General features: G+C 37.2%; 1 long non-coding RNA gene across 2 annotated transcripts; it reads right to left on the bottom strand.

The window, feature by feature from the left end:
* Positions 1-229: 229 nt before the first annotated feature.
* On the bottom strand, positions 230-3,371 carry LOC118253092 (uncharacterized). 2 transcript variants are annotated; one of them, XR_007708863.1, is made up of 4 exons: positions 3,313-3,371; positions 2,177-2,240; positions 1,317-1,431; positions 230-536 (listed from the first exon to the last, which is right to left on the bottom strand). It is a non-coding gene; the product is annotated as an uncharacterized LOC118253092 (long non-coding RNA). The 2 variants fall into 2 exon arrangements; XR_004780326.2 differs by having other exon boundaries at positions 230-1,431.
* Between the last annotated feature and the right edge of the window lie 12,388 nt (positions 3,372-15,759).

Raw genomic sequence — 15,759 nt, 5'->3', positions numbered from 1 at the left:
GTGCCTCATCTTTTATGAAGGAATTCGTTAAATTTCAAAAGAAAATAGGAAAACAAACTGGCTTCCCCAGAACAGTACAATTACAAGAATTTTATTTCAAGATAGACATAAAAAGTAATCACCTCAAATAATAAAAATCATACTGCAGATTACAGGAAACGATAGCCTCCATATTGCATACATATTCACTTGTGCATTTCACAGACTTCGTAGAGATCAGGGCACGAGGCAGAAATTTAATGTGAAAGTTGTCATACCTGATTACAGTGTCAGTATTATCGATTTAGTCTATATAAATAGTGAAATAAAATTACTTAAAACTATTCAAATCAATATTACAGATTAACAAAATGGAGGATGATGAGAACACCTATCTTCAAACACGTTATATGAATATCTGTGTTGAAGCACAGGTCTCCTTGGAGTCCTTGTATAGTCATGATAGAGGTTTCTTCAGAGGGCATAAGTCCAACCAGAACTATGTCCAGTTGCAGAAACTGAGAGCATTTCTTACTTCCTAGAAGGCCCAGGTACATCTATCTTGGGGAAAAAAAATAAAAAATAAAAAAATATGGGTAATGTTCTCCCTTCCCTGCCTCTCCTCTTCCTATGGAGAGGATGCTGCAGTACATTTGCTGGTAGAGTGTGAAGTTCACTCTAGCCAGATCTGGACACCCCCAGGACTAGGTTCCAGCAATGCTTGACCTCACACTATTGTTGGGTGGTCTAGATGAAGCATTAGGTGCTTTGGTGGAGTCTCAGCCTTGCTGCTGGCAGTGCACAGGAGACACATCCAACCTCACAGAGGCCCCAGTTCAGCTCTCAGTTAAGAGCAGTAAGAGACATGGATTTATGTGAGGGGTAAAAGGTTAGCAATGCTAGCACAAGGTGGCACCACGTGGAGCATCTGTGAAGCCGCTTAGCTCCCCCACCTGCCTCCACAACTTCTGGCCAGGCCTGAAGCAAGCACGGTGAGGAGGACATAAACCAACCGGAGAGGCAGACTGTCAACAGAGGCCCGTAAGTCTGGGCCTGATGCATATTACAGTCACAGACTTCTGTGTTTTGTTTGCTGTTGCAGCCAAGCCTAGATAGAGCATAAGATCATCCTAAACATGTTGTTTCCATTCCCTAGCTCCAAAGATGCAACCACCATGTTCTGGATTTTCATACAGAACTGTGCAACAGGAAATTAGGAAGAGACTTTAGATCACAGAACAATGCAGAGCATATACAGCTATTTTGTATCTTTTATTCTCAATTACGGACTGCAGGATCTCAGGGGAGCTAAAAAGAAGACTGAGCTGTATACAGACCTGTCTGAAACTCAGCAGTTTCCATCCTTAGATTTGTAGAAAAGATTCCTTGGTTTCAGTTTCCAAGGGGTTGTATCTCATGAAACTCAGTTCCAGGCTCAAAGAAGCAGAATAACTCCAAGTGTAAGACAGTAAGGAAAAAAGCTGAACTTTGGCTTGTCAAATACATGTAACCATAAATCAATCAAGATACACAAAATTAGCCATAGGTTTACTTGAAAGGTTCACAACTTTCGTTAACCTTTTGGTAAACCTGACAGTGCTTTCAGAAGGTGTGGGTGCAGGTTTTATAAAGTAAATTTTCATAGCTCAAGTCATCACCTGCACTCTGCACTCTATACATGCATTACAAAACAAGTTCTATGCTCCTTTATGCTGAGCTAAATCAGATACAGTTCCCTGGGGTTGAGTTACATCCTGAAGAAAGTTTCTGCTCAGAGCCTTTAAATGTCTTCTTAAAAGAATATCTTGAATTCACAAAGAAATTAGTTTAATTAATTCACAAAGATCATAATTTTGGGGAACAGAGTAAGCATTTGGACTTTTTTTGTTTCCATTTTTGTGTGTGCATTTTTTTTTAATTATTTATTTATTTATGTAAATATGCCAACTCTAGGAAAAGAAAACAGCAATGTTTAAAACAAAAACTGGTATAACAGATTCAATTATATATATATATATACTGTTAGATAGAAAGTAAACTTTATAAAAGCATGATGATTTCCATTAAGTCCTTACTTTCACTTTCATGTTCTTTTTATTATTTTTTTCCTAAAGAAAATGATTTCATTTTCAGGCTGAACTTGCTTTTGCAGCTTCTTTTATGCCTGCAGCTTTGTGTAATCTGGAATTCCACTTACTGAAGACGGATGTTCTCCTGAGAATGGTCTCTCTCAGTTCTACACAACACCCACTTGACATTTACTGAGGACAAGAAATAAGGCAAAGGACATAATATGGTTAAAAGTCAAAAGCTATAAATACTTTCAGCCTTTGAAATATTCAGCATCTTAATATCGTCACATACAAAGTTCAAATAAAAAAGCACTCCAGGTTCATTCTGATGTTGTTTCTAGTTTGTACTCAAAAGTAATATAATATTCAGAGTGATTCTGTAATCATTTAAGGCATTTTTGAATAGAGATCAACACTGAAAAGTGAAGTCAGATTAATGCCCACGCAGTAATGTTAGAATTCTTGAAGCATTTGAAGTATTTTCTCATTTTGCCCAAAATACTCTCATAATTTTTTTATTTTTCTCCCAAAATGAGTTAGTTGCTACCCACTCACCAACACACAGATCAACAAACATAGTTAAACATACAGCTCTTAATTAAGCTTATAATTTCTACTAAAATCAAAGGAAATTAAGTAACTGAATTTGTTAGCACCTTAATGTTTTTCTGAATGCAAATTCTCAGTTACTGCATAAAGACAAGAAAAATAATGTGTGTGAGGTTGCTGGAGCAAAGCATGGAGGGAGAATCAAGGCAAAGTGTAAGAAAGTCATGGATCACTGAAGCATTGGCTTACGTTATCATTGTTTGCGTTAGAATAATACTCCCACGCACACATGCACACACTCACACACGTATACACACATACTAGCAATATACAAAAAACACATGAATACTGAGCAACACCATCTACTTAACCTAGCTCCCAATTTGATACCAATTTATCCTCGATCCACAGTGAAAGAAACTTAGGGAAAGTGACTAACGCCAGATTCTCTAAGGCAGAACTGGCTACACAGGGTAAATAATCAGGGAAATTCTCTAGGGCCTTGAGGGAAGAAAAGAATAGCTCTCATCTAAATTAGGTAGAGGGGCAAGTCATCCAGCAGGTGGGTGTGAGGAGGGAGAGGCTCATGCCTAAATCTCTGCCTAAGAGACTACCCAGCTGCCTAGTGCCAGCACACTGCAAAGGCATTTAGGTGCCTACCACCCTTTTCAACAAATTCAGTTCAGTGTCTAATCGTATCTTAGGTACTTACCTAAACTTTGGGGGTCATAAATATCTTTCAAAATAAAGCTCATGTTCTCTCTGTTCTCCTGGAAAAAATATAAATAATAATAATTTTAAAATCTCCTTTTCTCTCATATGTTGTCAAAATTGATTCATGAATTCTGGTACGATGCTGTGAAAAGTGATAGGCATTATTTTAGGGGTAAATAGAAGCATTATGTTCTTTGTGATGTTAAACAAGTTGTGTAACTTTGTTGGATATGTGTCAGAGCTAAGCTCCAGTAGTTTATGAAGGAGCTGTTAGTTCTTGTAATGATAAATCAGACTAAATGAAGGAAGCATTCCTGTTTCTGGCAGGTACATTCCAATACTGGCTGCAATTAAATGAAATCAGCTACCTCTGTGCAGCCTCACCTTTGATGGTATCTGAAAAAATACCTTTTTTTGTCATCTGCTGTACATGTCTTTTCCTAAAGTGAGGGTCTCTCAAAGATTCTTAGGACGTCTGCTCATGAACTGACAGCCCAAAGCTATTTAATCCCACTGTTTTCCTATTTAAGATTATATGGGCCATTTTAAATACCAATGATAAAATCTCTCAGTTAAACTGTGGCCATCGTACTGAAGAGTCAAGCATTTAGCCACATAATTTGTCTGGAGTCTTTGGCAGCAATACTGCTCTTGGAAAGAGATTTTTGACACATATTTTGGCCATCATTTTTATTATGAAAAGGAACCAGGCAAGTGTCTATCTCTCACTGAAAGCTGTGCAAAAAGAAAAGGGGGGGGGGGGGGGGGAGAGAAAAAGTAAATTAGAATAGAGAAGTTGAAAGTAAATATTCATCCAGACGATAGCTGAGTAGCATAGATGCAGATGGTTGAATCCCAGAGCAGCTCTTCTAGGAAGCAGAAAATTCCTGTCTTTTTTCTAATTGTAACTCAGTTCCAGTTGCTGTAAGCATGGGGAGCCCTACTTGAGCTCTGTCAGTGTTGTAAATTCAATAGCATATGTCTGTGCTCACAGCAAGTCAAACTGACATAACATTAAAACATCGGTCACTCATCTGTGCTAACTCCTGGTGCTACTGACACTTGCTGAGCTGACCTGGTGCTTCCATACCAGCAAGTGACACATTTTTAGAATAAGTCTCCAATATAAAGAACTTTTGTAGGGAAAAAAAAAGAGGTGGGGGGTGGGGGTGGGGGGGACGACACTAATTAGTTACCAAAGCAGAGCAGTAGGAGGAATAGAATTCATTGTTTCTCCGAGACCACAAAAGTGCCTGTAAGGTTTCTCATTTGTTTTTAATGTATCTATATTGAAGCATTTTTTTTCTCAGTCTGGGTATGTGCAGCCTAAACCAATTTCTCTACATAATAATTTCACCCTGTTGGGAGGCAGCATCACCTGGGGAGGGGTAAAGAAGTGTAGAAAAACTAAGCCATTTTCTATGTCCAGTTTTTCCACTTAAAAGCATGTCAGTGCCCCTTTTTCATCAGACTTTATTTATTTGTTTGCTTTTAATTTCAAAGGCTTTTTAGTAGATTTGGACAGAAAAGCTAAAACAGCAAGGGTTTTGATAATTGTAATCTTTTGCAATCAAATTTATGACATTTATAAATATCTATGGATGGATTAAAATTCCTAGACAATGGAATATTGTTATTGGCCAACATCCTAGGCTACATACCTGGTATGCTGAGGTATAATCAAGCATTGGGTAGGGTTTTATGTGCAAAAGCAATGCTTGACTGGATTTAAATGGTTTTGATTGGAGCCGATATGATGCATAGTTGGACATAATGTTCATAATTGCCTATTTTTCTTGGCAAACAACAAGGTGCTTGATGACTGCTTTCTGAAATGTTCACATCTATTTCTTTGTGAAGTGTACCACAATTTAATGGTAATTCTAAACAAGCTTGTGTTGTAGTTCACTGGCTTTGAGAGAATGCTTTCTTTATTGACTTAATTTCCTCATTATAGCAGAATTGCAGTATCTCCTTTGCCAAGGTTGAATCTCGGTCTGGTTTAAATGACAATTCCCACAAACACCTTTGTTCATCCTCCTCTTTCTCTCTTCCTTTTCCTAAACACATCCTAATAACATCACCAAAATTCAGTCAAATCTGTAAACAGTCTCATATGTGTTACTCAGACTAATTTTATGTTTTGTTTTATTATTATTATTATTATTGTTTTTTTTTTCATTTGTAATTGACACAATCCTGAAGAGATATTTTAAGATAGGCATTACAAAGCTATAATGAGTCAAGCCACCTTGACACAAACGAGCACACACATTTTTCCTTCCCAAGGCAAAGCTCAGCCTCCAAAGGGCATATGTTCACTATCTTCCTTGCATAACATCTTTCTGGGTTTAATGAATGAACATTTTCCAGACTGGAATGAACAGGAAGGACAGCTCCAGTCCTCCTCAAGCAGAGCTTCTACCATTGCCATGACCCTATGGAAGGCCTTTTCCAAATGTTGGGGCATTCAGGAAGCTTTGCCTGTTCATTTTTATTTTGTTTCTCTTGCAGAATGATCTGAGGTCTTTACCGTGTTTATCTACTGTTTCCTCCTGGGATGTTCCTTAGCATACTGTGGTAAGATGATTCCTCAGTCATACAAATCTTGAACCTGAGAGATTGTGTAATGACTGCAGACATTACAAGCCCAGATGCTCCACCCCACCACCACCCCCAGTCTTTTCTGCTGGCATTTTTCCACACTATTTGCTCCATCCTTCTTTTAGCTCCCCTCTATTACACCTATATCTGTGTCCTTACCACATGCCAAACTATTTTCTTAATCTCTTTTTCCTGCTTCTTCCAGGACTGACACAGCTTAGGAATTGACTCACCCAGCTCAGTACAAATTTTCCCTGTATTTTGGACAAATCACAGGAGTCTTGAAATGAGATAAACATTTCATATTCTTACATAGAACTCTGAGTGTCTTCTGCACATAACCATCTCAGTCAATCCTTGCTATAAATACCAAAGATTTAATTGACATGGAGGGTAGAAAGGTTTCAACACTGAAAGGAACTGTGCATGTGCAAAGTGGCTTGAAGATGTGGAAAAGTTCCACTCAAGATTTGGTGGGCACTGGAAAATCAGATGATACACACCATTAGTTTCTTGTAACAGATAGGCAGAGATTCAGCACCCCTCCCTATCTTCATAGTTTAGAAGTTGCCAACTCTGGACAGTGCATCAGAGGGAAATTATAATTTTCTCCTCTTTGATACAAGAGAAAAGCTATGTGAGGAACTGATATTTAAAACTGCCATTTGAGCTGAATTAAAGAACATGCCCATCTGGCAAACCAAGCTTCTTGTTCTAATGACAGAGCATGAGCAATCTCCAAAGTCCAACATTTTAATGGGACAGATGATCTGGTCATTGCAGCAAGCCAAGCATTCCTCCAGAAAATAAACATAAAAATAATACCATTTAAGTCCTATTGCTCCAATGTGAAAAATTCCTGAAGTCTGTGCCCTAATGCAGGGGACGAAGGCAGACCTCAAATGTACAGCATAAAAAGACTCAGCCTAAGCTGATGGGAGAGGGACCATTAGGATCCTGAAAAGATGGCATCCAAAAGTGAGTGTTTATCATGGACCATTGCCCGCTCATGAAGAGACCTGAGGAGTAACTGGCTGGGGTGTGTGAGACATAGACTGAGTGTCCCTCTATATGTCCCAACAAACAAAATCATTTCCACAGAGCCTGGAAGGAGGAGATGCCAGAGGGGAATCCCAGCTTGTCTTTTGCATCTCCACAATGTTTCTCTTTTCCTTCTTTATAATTAGGCCATCTGTAAGGCACGGGCAGAGAAGTTCCTCTTGGGAAGGGGTGACTGCTTCTCCAACTAGCAGTATGCTGGTGTCCCAGACACCATCCACAGTACTCAGAGCAGGCATTTAGCTTTGACAGACTTGCTGTATTTGTGATTGATTCTCCAGGAGAGCTAGGGGGAAAAAAAATTAAAAAAAAGTTCCTTAAAACCATCTCATAATGTCATTTCTAATCGTACATCCAGAGAAACTTCATGAAATATACTTACTTACGGAAAAGCCAAAATTCAGAGTATCATTTAATATTCAGTAAATTTACCATTTAAAAGACACAGACTTTACAGTCTTTTCACTGTAGCTTGGGATTTGAGTGATCTGAGACAGCTCTGCCCCAGCTGGCCCTACAAGCAATAAACAGACATTCCCCAGCTCATTTGTCAGATTTTTTAGTGCATGATGAATTAAAGCACTGAGAAAAGAAGCCAGAGTCTGCTGGTTCTCTGTATGTGTTGGAGTGCTCCACATTTGCTGATGATTTTGAACCTGCTTTAATAAAGAGGACTAAGAGGCAGTGCAGATACATTTGTTTCAGTTTGGTAAAGTCAATTGCAAATCAGATGGTTAAAAGCTAAATAAGAGTGTCTATATGGGTTTAGCACTGATTTAAGTGAATTAGTTTAATGGAAAGGTACAGGTTTGCATAAAGATGAGGTTTCACCTTTTTTGCTCCCTGACAGCTATGCTCTATTCTGCTTTATGTGAAGAAGGTAAAGGAGGAGAAGGGGAGAAATGTCTTTGAGATAATCTCATTGGAAAGAAAACAAATATGTGCCCTGCCTACTCCAGCTGCTCTCTACCCCAGGAGTAACAGTTTGAAGTGAGCTTATGTATAAACAATAAACAAGATATTCTTGGAGCATTTGCTTGGAGCTAGGACTGTGTATAAGGTATTAGGTTTGGATGTGCTGTCAAAGTATCTACTTTATTAAATTAGACTTTGCATCTCAAGTTCATTAAGATAGCCTTAAGCAAAAGTCTTTTATTCAACCTCTCTTTTAAGGTATGAAGTGTGAATTTGATGAGTAAAAATAACTTGAGTGAGGAATGTCTAAAAATGGAGGAATTAACCACAGTGATATTTATGCAGCCTAGAGATGGATTTCAAGACACCTCTTTAACTCCTTTCTTCCTGCTGTAATCTTTCTCTCCTGTTTGCATACTCTGTTCAAGAGCTTAAAACTAATGCTTCAAAATGGGAAAAGGATAAAATGTGAGCTCTAGTGCTCCTGTACATCTCTAGAGGATCTTTTGGCAATTTGTCATGCCATTTTTTTCTTCACAGAGAAGAAAAATCTACCATCTTGTATAGAGTTTGAGAAGCATATTTGAGAAGATTTTATTTTCTCCTCCTTTTTCCAAGTAAGCTTAAAATCAATCACTTGGACAAGATGCAAATTACTAATCTTGGGTCAAGCTTGTAAGAAATACTATCCTTGTAGCGCATGCGCGCGTGTGTGTGTGGTAATAGCAAATCATACTGTTCCTGAGAGCAATTGACATTATTAACTGAGTTTTTCATGGATAGTTATGAACAAGCATTGTCTGTATACAATTCAACAGAAACCTCAGGGGAGAAAAAGAAACAAAAAAAAAGAGAGAGCATAAGCCTTAAAGCAACAAAAGCAGAATAAATACTTCAGTGAGTTTCTTGAAGCATTAATAACTTGACAGCATCTACTCATTCACAACAAAGCCAGGGCAAGCTCAATGTTTTCTACTGCTGCACTAAATAAAGAATTGATGTTAAATCTCAATACTTAAGAACAAATGACAACCCTTTAGAAAGTACTGTAGTCCTAAAATGTCCAAAAAAAATTGAAAGTGATTTTCAAATCACTTTGTATAGTGTTTTCTTTTAGGAAACATGATCCCTGGTGCCTTTAATAAAAAGCTGGATAACAATTCCTCTCCAATTCCCTGCGATTTCACCCTTGAAATGACGGCTCTACTTCACTCACCTGCCATTACTTCTAACCACAAACACATTAAGTTATAAAAATGGTACAAATCAAGTAGACAAATCATTTTAAAACATTTCTGGGAGGTAAGAAAAAATAAATGGAGAGAGAAATATTCAGTTTTGAAGTATCTACCTCTTCCTTTTATATCTTAATTTTAAATTCTGTATTCCAATACTAATTTTCATGAAATAGCAGACACTTTATTGGTGACCTTATTGTAAAAAGCCTAGCTGTCAATATAAGAACAACTGTTCAAAATGGCAGAATCAAGCTACAGCATTTCCAGTACTGTCTTTAGCATCTCTTTCAGACAATCAAGTAATTTCAGATAACTATCATTTTGATATGTCTTCTGTGCTATTTGCTCTCTTAATTAAAGAGCAGAATATATTGGCATTCTACAGTCAAAGAAAAGGTTCTTAAATGAATCATCTTATTTAATAAAATGTCCCCTTGCAAACACCGTTTTCCTTGATAAGTGCATGAACAAATAAAAGAATGGAAAAGGGTAATTGTTTGGTTGAGATGTAAGGGCACACAGAGTGGTTAGCTCTAAATAACCTGGTCAGCAGCCCAAATCTACTGTGGTTTGTTTTCACAGCTTTGCTCTGAACATCAGTGCTGATGGCCTGATACTCCCTGCAGAGCCTGGGAGAGAATGGTAAGTCAAGATACCAGCCACACAATGCTTCACCTGAGAGGCCAGAGATTTGGAGAAGGGAGAATAACAGTTTGTAAAAACACTCATAAACTTCACTGTATTTTTCTTTTCTTTCCTTCTTCCTTCTTTTTTTTCCACTTTTTTTTTTTTTCCGAGCAAACTTCCTGACAAAGCAGCCAAATACAGTGTGAGGTCATTTAATGAAGTGGAACATTTTTTTTTCTTTCTTTCTAATTTTAAATCAAACATGACTTTTTATTTTTATTTATTTATTTTCAAACCTGGTATGATAAAGTGACAGATGAATGGAATCCAATTGCTCTCTAGGGGACTACGCACCACAGCAGATCCCTGAAGGGTCTGTGTTAACCATTCCAAAACCTTCTTGTGCAATTCTGCCACTCCAGACAGCATCCCCCTTGTAGAGGCAGTAAGATCCAGGAAAATCAGTGTGATCAAGCTTCAGATTCAAGGCTGAGCTCACTTTCTGAGCCTCATACAAGAATGCCTTCATACAAGAATGAACTCTGAAGAACCCTACCCAAGAGCTGATCCTGCCTTTTGTCCTCTCTTTGCTGCTTGGGGATTTAAAAGCAACCAAATTGCCTGAGTGAGATTTCACAACCTATTCAAAGCAAAAGATTATTTGATAAGACCTTCCTTCTTAACTATGTTTTGAGGCATGACCCTGCTTGGTGTTGTTTCCTGCTAAGGTCCATCGTCTTCCACTGAAAGCACCACTGCATACACATTTAGGACCCTTTGCTGCCAATAAGGTCCAATGGGAGTTTTACCACTGTGACAGACTTGTCCTCAACATATGTACAGCTGGTTTAGGTGGCTTCCTACTCAGCGTGAGCTGTTATGAGTTAAAATAACAGACCTAACTGTGCTCTTTCTTTGCCTATGATAACCTAAGAACAGCTTTAAAAGGCAGTCAAATAATAAAACTACTGCAGTATCACAATTCAGCAGTGGCCAACAACAGGTGCATATGCAACAGGACTAGTATATAGCAATAAGTCCCTTATTTGTCTTCTTACCCTCCATGAATTTGCAACAGAAAGCCCTCCTGAGCCAGAGCTAGAAATCATCACAATTGGGCAAGCCTACTGATCTAAGTACTTACTAAGTGCCTATTTTCCTGGTAAATATATGAGGATGGTTACTTCCCTTGGGAAATTATTTAACTTGGGGGTAAATCAGAATGATTAGTGAGGAGAATATAGATACTACTGCAGTTTCCTAATTGTTTTCAAATGCTAAGGAGGGTTTTCTCTTGTATAGCTATCCCCTTGTCTTTAACTAATCTCACCAGAAGTATCTCATTCATGGATCTGGATTCAAAATTGAGGGCTGGACAAAATAAAACAGACTGAAATTTATTTAGATATCTACTTCATCACCAAAAGTATCTGTAACCATTTTGTTATTTAATGGTAGTGAAGTAAGACCTTAAATGAAGTAAGAATCTAACAACTTGAAACCCAAACCTAGTGTTGTCAACTAGTCTTTCTAAAAAGCGCACACATATGGCTGACAACCATAGCCTGACTCTCTTGAAATGAGTCCCTAATCATTCCACAGGAATGAAATTCTCCTTTTCTATCTGGGACTCAGTTGTTGCAACTTGAAAAGCTATGAAAGGAAGAAGAGAGGAAAAACAAACCAAAAATATTTGACATTAGATTTTGGAAATAATTACTTTTGTGTTATAAAAGATAGGGTGATTTATGACAATGTGATCACATCTCATTCAAGCAGTTTCAGACTCAGATTTTTAAATATATTAAATGCATAACATTCTTTTTTTAACATGAAGAAGGTTTCAGTTCCACAAAGCTGGAAAAGATACTGCTAATAAAGAATAGTAATTTGGAGGTTGATAGAAGATGAGCATTTCTTTTTTTCTATTGTTAGACTTGCTACATGATCTCCTGAATTTCCAAATACACTGCAGTGGATTACCTAGCTCAGATATGTTTTGTGACAGTTTAATAAGAGAGAGGAAGAAGCCATTTCTTAGTACAGTATTTCAGGAATAAGTTCACTCATGCAATGCCTAGAGCAGGGGCGAAAAAAGAATAATCTGTGTAAAAGGAGATCAGACACCCAGTGCTCATCCTGAAACTATTCCCTTTGTATTGAAGGCATGTAAGTGCTGATTTAATGAGCTCTGGGTAAAGGTGTTAGTTTGAACGAAGTGTTAGAGCACAGAGGCTGCAAACAGGATGCCGTTAGCTGCACTTTCATGAAAGAGGCTGTTTGACAAGTAAATAAAAAGTTTATTCTAACGTGAGAGATTCAGCATATGTGATCAAAAGATGCAAGTTTGACACTACATACTTGAAGTGAGACTTCAGTAATAAGAATATTCACTACTTGAAGATTTCTGGTGGGTTCTGTCTCCATCTTGTATGAAAATAATTATAAAATTCAAATATTTATAAATTACATATACCACACTGCAGTCTTCAGTACAATTTTTAGAGAAAATGAAATATCTTAATACTACAGCGCTCCTAGCCTGCTGTTCAGATAAAATGGAGTAAGAAATTCCTACGGTGCCAGATGATTCCTGCTTTGTTGAACAATATTGAAATCAGCTTGATTTCCCATTGATGTTTTGTTTTTCTAATTGTGTTTAAAAGAATAAGTGCTGACTATGCAAATGCTGTGCTTATGGATACAAGGACTGAATTTACTGAATTACAAAAGTACTGTCTTCATACAGAGAATGGTTTGTTTAGGTTTTCTTTGTTATTTTGTAGGGGGGTATTTTCTGAATTTTTACTAAAAAATGAATTTATGGATAAGAAACATTGGGGTCTCATGAGTGTAATTCTGGCAACCAGTAACTAAGCTTAAATAACCAGGCTTTGAAATATATATGGCTCAGCCATGATACTGTCACTATTTAGACAATTTAGATGCTGTTTGGATCTACTTTGCTGTTTTATTATGTTTTATCAAAGAAAATGGGGAACAGAGTGCCATCCCATTTCAAACTCTTTTGGTTTAATACAGGTTTCCAGAAAAAAAATAATCTTCTGGTTTCAAACAAGTTGTGGGGAGCAAGAAGAAAGACTGATAAAACCAGACCTTAGTTGTGTTTTGTTTTACATAGAGGGTAAGAGTGACAGTGACAAGGGATATTTATTTACCACATAACTACTATCACCTTTGAAAGCAAAAGTAAAAGTTCTCAACACATAAGAAAAAACATTTCAATATTAAAGAAATTTAATATATTCATTGACTGAAGCAAATACACAAACACATACCCTTTTTGAGATTCAGACTTTATGTCTCGTGCATAACTGAGAAACATTATTAGCTAACTGAATCTTTAAACAGGTAGGTAAAGACAGAAGTTCCCGTCTCAGCCCAAAAAGTTCATGTGGTTTAAGAATAATTTCCATCTGCCAAAAGAAAAATCATTGGTTTCATACTTAAAAGTTACAATATTAAATTGCGCTTACTGAGTACAGTAGCCTAAGATCAGTCCCTAAATGTCAACCATTGTATAAACTGTTGCAGTAAAGCAATTTTTCAATCTTTCAATTAAGTGCACTGTATAATTTTATGCTTTTGGTCTGCATGCACGGTTCATGCACAACTGTGTTAAACAATGACAGGATCAGCCTGGAATGAGGAAAAGACTACAGGGAGGATCCAGCCTGACAACGAAGCTGACAAAGCAAAGGTAAAAGAGGCTTAACGGCTGACAGACACACATGAATTTTAATTATCCTTTCCCACGTGCTGGTTGTTGCAACCCCATCTCACCCCCGCACCTCTCTGTTTCTCTGTTCTCATCTTCACTGCATGTCTGTTCTCCTCTCACCTCTCCATATCTTGAAATGTCCTTGCCTTTCTCTCCATGCCTTTGCTTTTTCCTGATCTCCACCTACCCAAACCCCCATCAAACAAAAATAAGAATGTTTGGAACTCACAGGGTGTTTCCTGACAGGCCATTGCTCATTCCTCTCCTGTGACTCAACCTTTCTCAGCCTGACTGCTCCTGTGTGGTAAACCCTACATTTGCATGTACACACCCTCACCATGCATTGCCCCTATATTTTCAGCTGGTAAACTCTTCAAGGTGAAGACTGCCTTTTTCATTCAGTGTTCAATCAGACCTTGCCATGCATTCATGTGTGTTCAGTGTAAACATAAATAGCATGCATTTTCAGAATTATCAAGGCTAATTAGCCATAGTAGTAATGAACTATGGTATTTTTAGCAAACCTTAACTGCAGGTACGTACCTGTAATGAACAGCAACCTCTGGAAAACAAATGTCTCAAAGCTGTAGTGGATTTTTCCTAACATCATTCACTTCTATGCATTCTGGTATTCCAAACAGTAATAAATCTGGAAATATGTCAAAAGAAAGAAGGCAAAGAGAACTGTTCTATTTGTAGGTGGTCGTAGGTAGTATTTACAAAATTAACAAGTAATAGACTTGTTCTTTATCTCCTATCTCAGGTGTTTTTTTCATCAGTTCATCCTATTTTTATATATTCATAATGTTAAAAAGTAAGAAAAAAGAAAGAGTGAAAGGGAGAGAAAGGAGAGAGAGAAGGAAAGAGAGAGAATGAAAAGTAGGAAGGGAGAGAGAAATCTTTAAAAAATATGCTGGGGACGATCACAGTGATGGTGCAAGTTTGTGGGCAGGATGGCAGGTACACTAGAAGCACAAATACATTTCAGGTTTACTCAGCTACAACTCATTCAGTATTGGGCACAATAAATACAGTGCCAAGTATAATGATTTTTTTTTTCCTAACTGACACAGAAGAAAAAGACTTTTTCAGAGCACATTATTGCACTCTAAAGTGATCTCTTTTATGACAGTCATTACCTAAATATTTCACACAAGAGATCTATTCTATTAAGAAGCTCTGAAATTTTCTTAAAATTAATTATACTTTACTTAAGGTTTTTGGATCCGATTAATTAAAAATATGCTTGGATTGCAATAATTTTGCTCTTAATTATTCAAATACAGGCTTTTAATTCTTTCATTTATTTGTCTGTTACTTCCTCTGTATTATATGTACATATTATACCAATGTGAATAAAGAAAAAATATCAACTGTAGCAGATCAAACTAATAGACACATGATATATGTAATCTCATATTAAAATATTTCATATGCTGCATACAGTATTTTAAGATCCTCCCAGGTGATAGTCATTACGTTACATAATGTGCTAATCTTACTAGTGCTTCTCTCTTTCCTCCTTTCAGGCTCTGCAAACTTTCTCACATGCTGAAAGATAACTTCACACATACATGCAGGCTTCCAGAATCAAGTGCTAAAGTTTAATTGCTCGAAGAGATGCATATAAGCTAAGCACCTATGGTCTATTCTAGGCACCTAACTTCACGGTTGTGTACAGTGTGGCACTTGAGTTTAGGAGCATGATCAGTGATTCAGATCTTCTGTAGTTCAGATTGCTGAGAACTTGCCTCCCCAAGCTGTCAAACGAAAAATGTAGTCACAGGATTTAGTCTGAACATTGTGTAGATGGGAAACATATCCAAAGGGGAAAATAACAAATTAGCTTGATTCTCCCCGGACATGTTTATTCGATAGAAGGTGCAGTATGTTCTGTAATTAATAGCAAACAGCAGTTGTTGATATCCACATGTTGAGGTGGAAAAGAATCCCAAACATCTTCTATTGTCTTAATAACAATAGGAATGAAAAAAATCACCTTGATAATAAGATCTTTTTTATCTGATAATTTTTTGACAGTTCCATTCTTGAAACATCTAGCTAGAAGTGTTCTCTATGAACATTGCACAAAGTTCTAACATAATTTAAAAAATAATAATAATCTTGCCCTGTACTCTGCACTCCATAGCAATATTGTAAACAATCACATAACCCAAAATCAAAGTTTACTGCATAATTTCATGTTGTTGATGTTTTAAAGGAAATAGACAATATAAATCCTGAACTTCAGTGGGTCAGA

The sequence above is a fragment of the Cygnus atratus genome, chromosome 1, assembly GCF_013377495.2.
Source record: "Cygnus atratus isolate AKBS03 ecotype Queensland, Australia chromosome 1, CAtr_DNAZoo_HiC_assembly, whole genome shotgun sequence".
In the NCBI taxonomy this organism is placed as follows: domain Eukaryota; kingdom Metazoa; phylum Chordata; class Aves; order Anseriformes; family Anatidae; genus Cygnus; species Cygnus atratus.
This window is presented reverse-complemented; position numbering and strand designations above follow the sequence as displayed.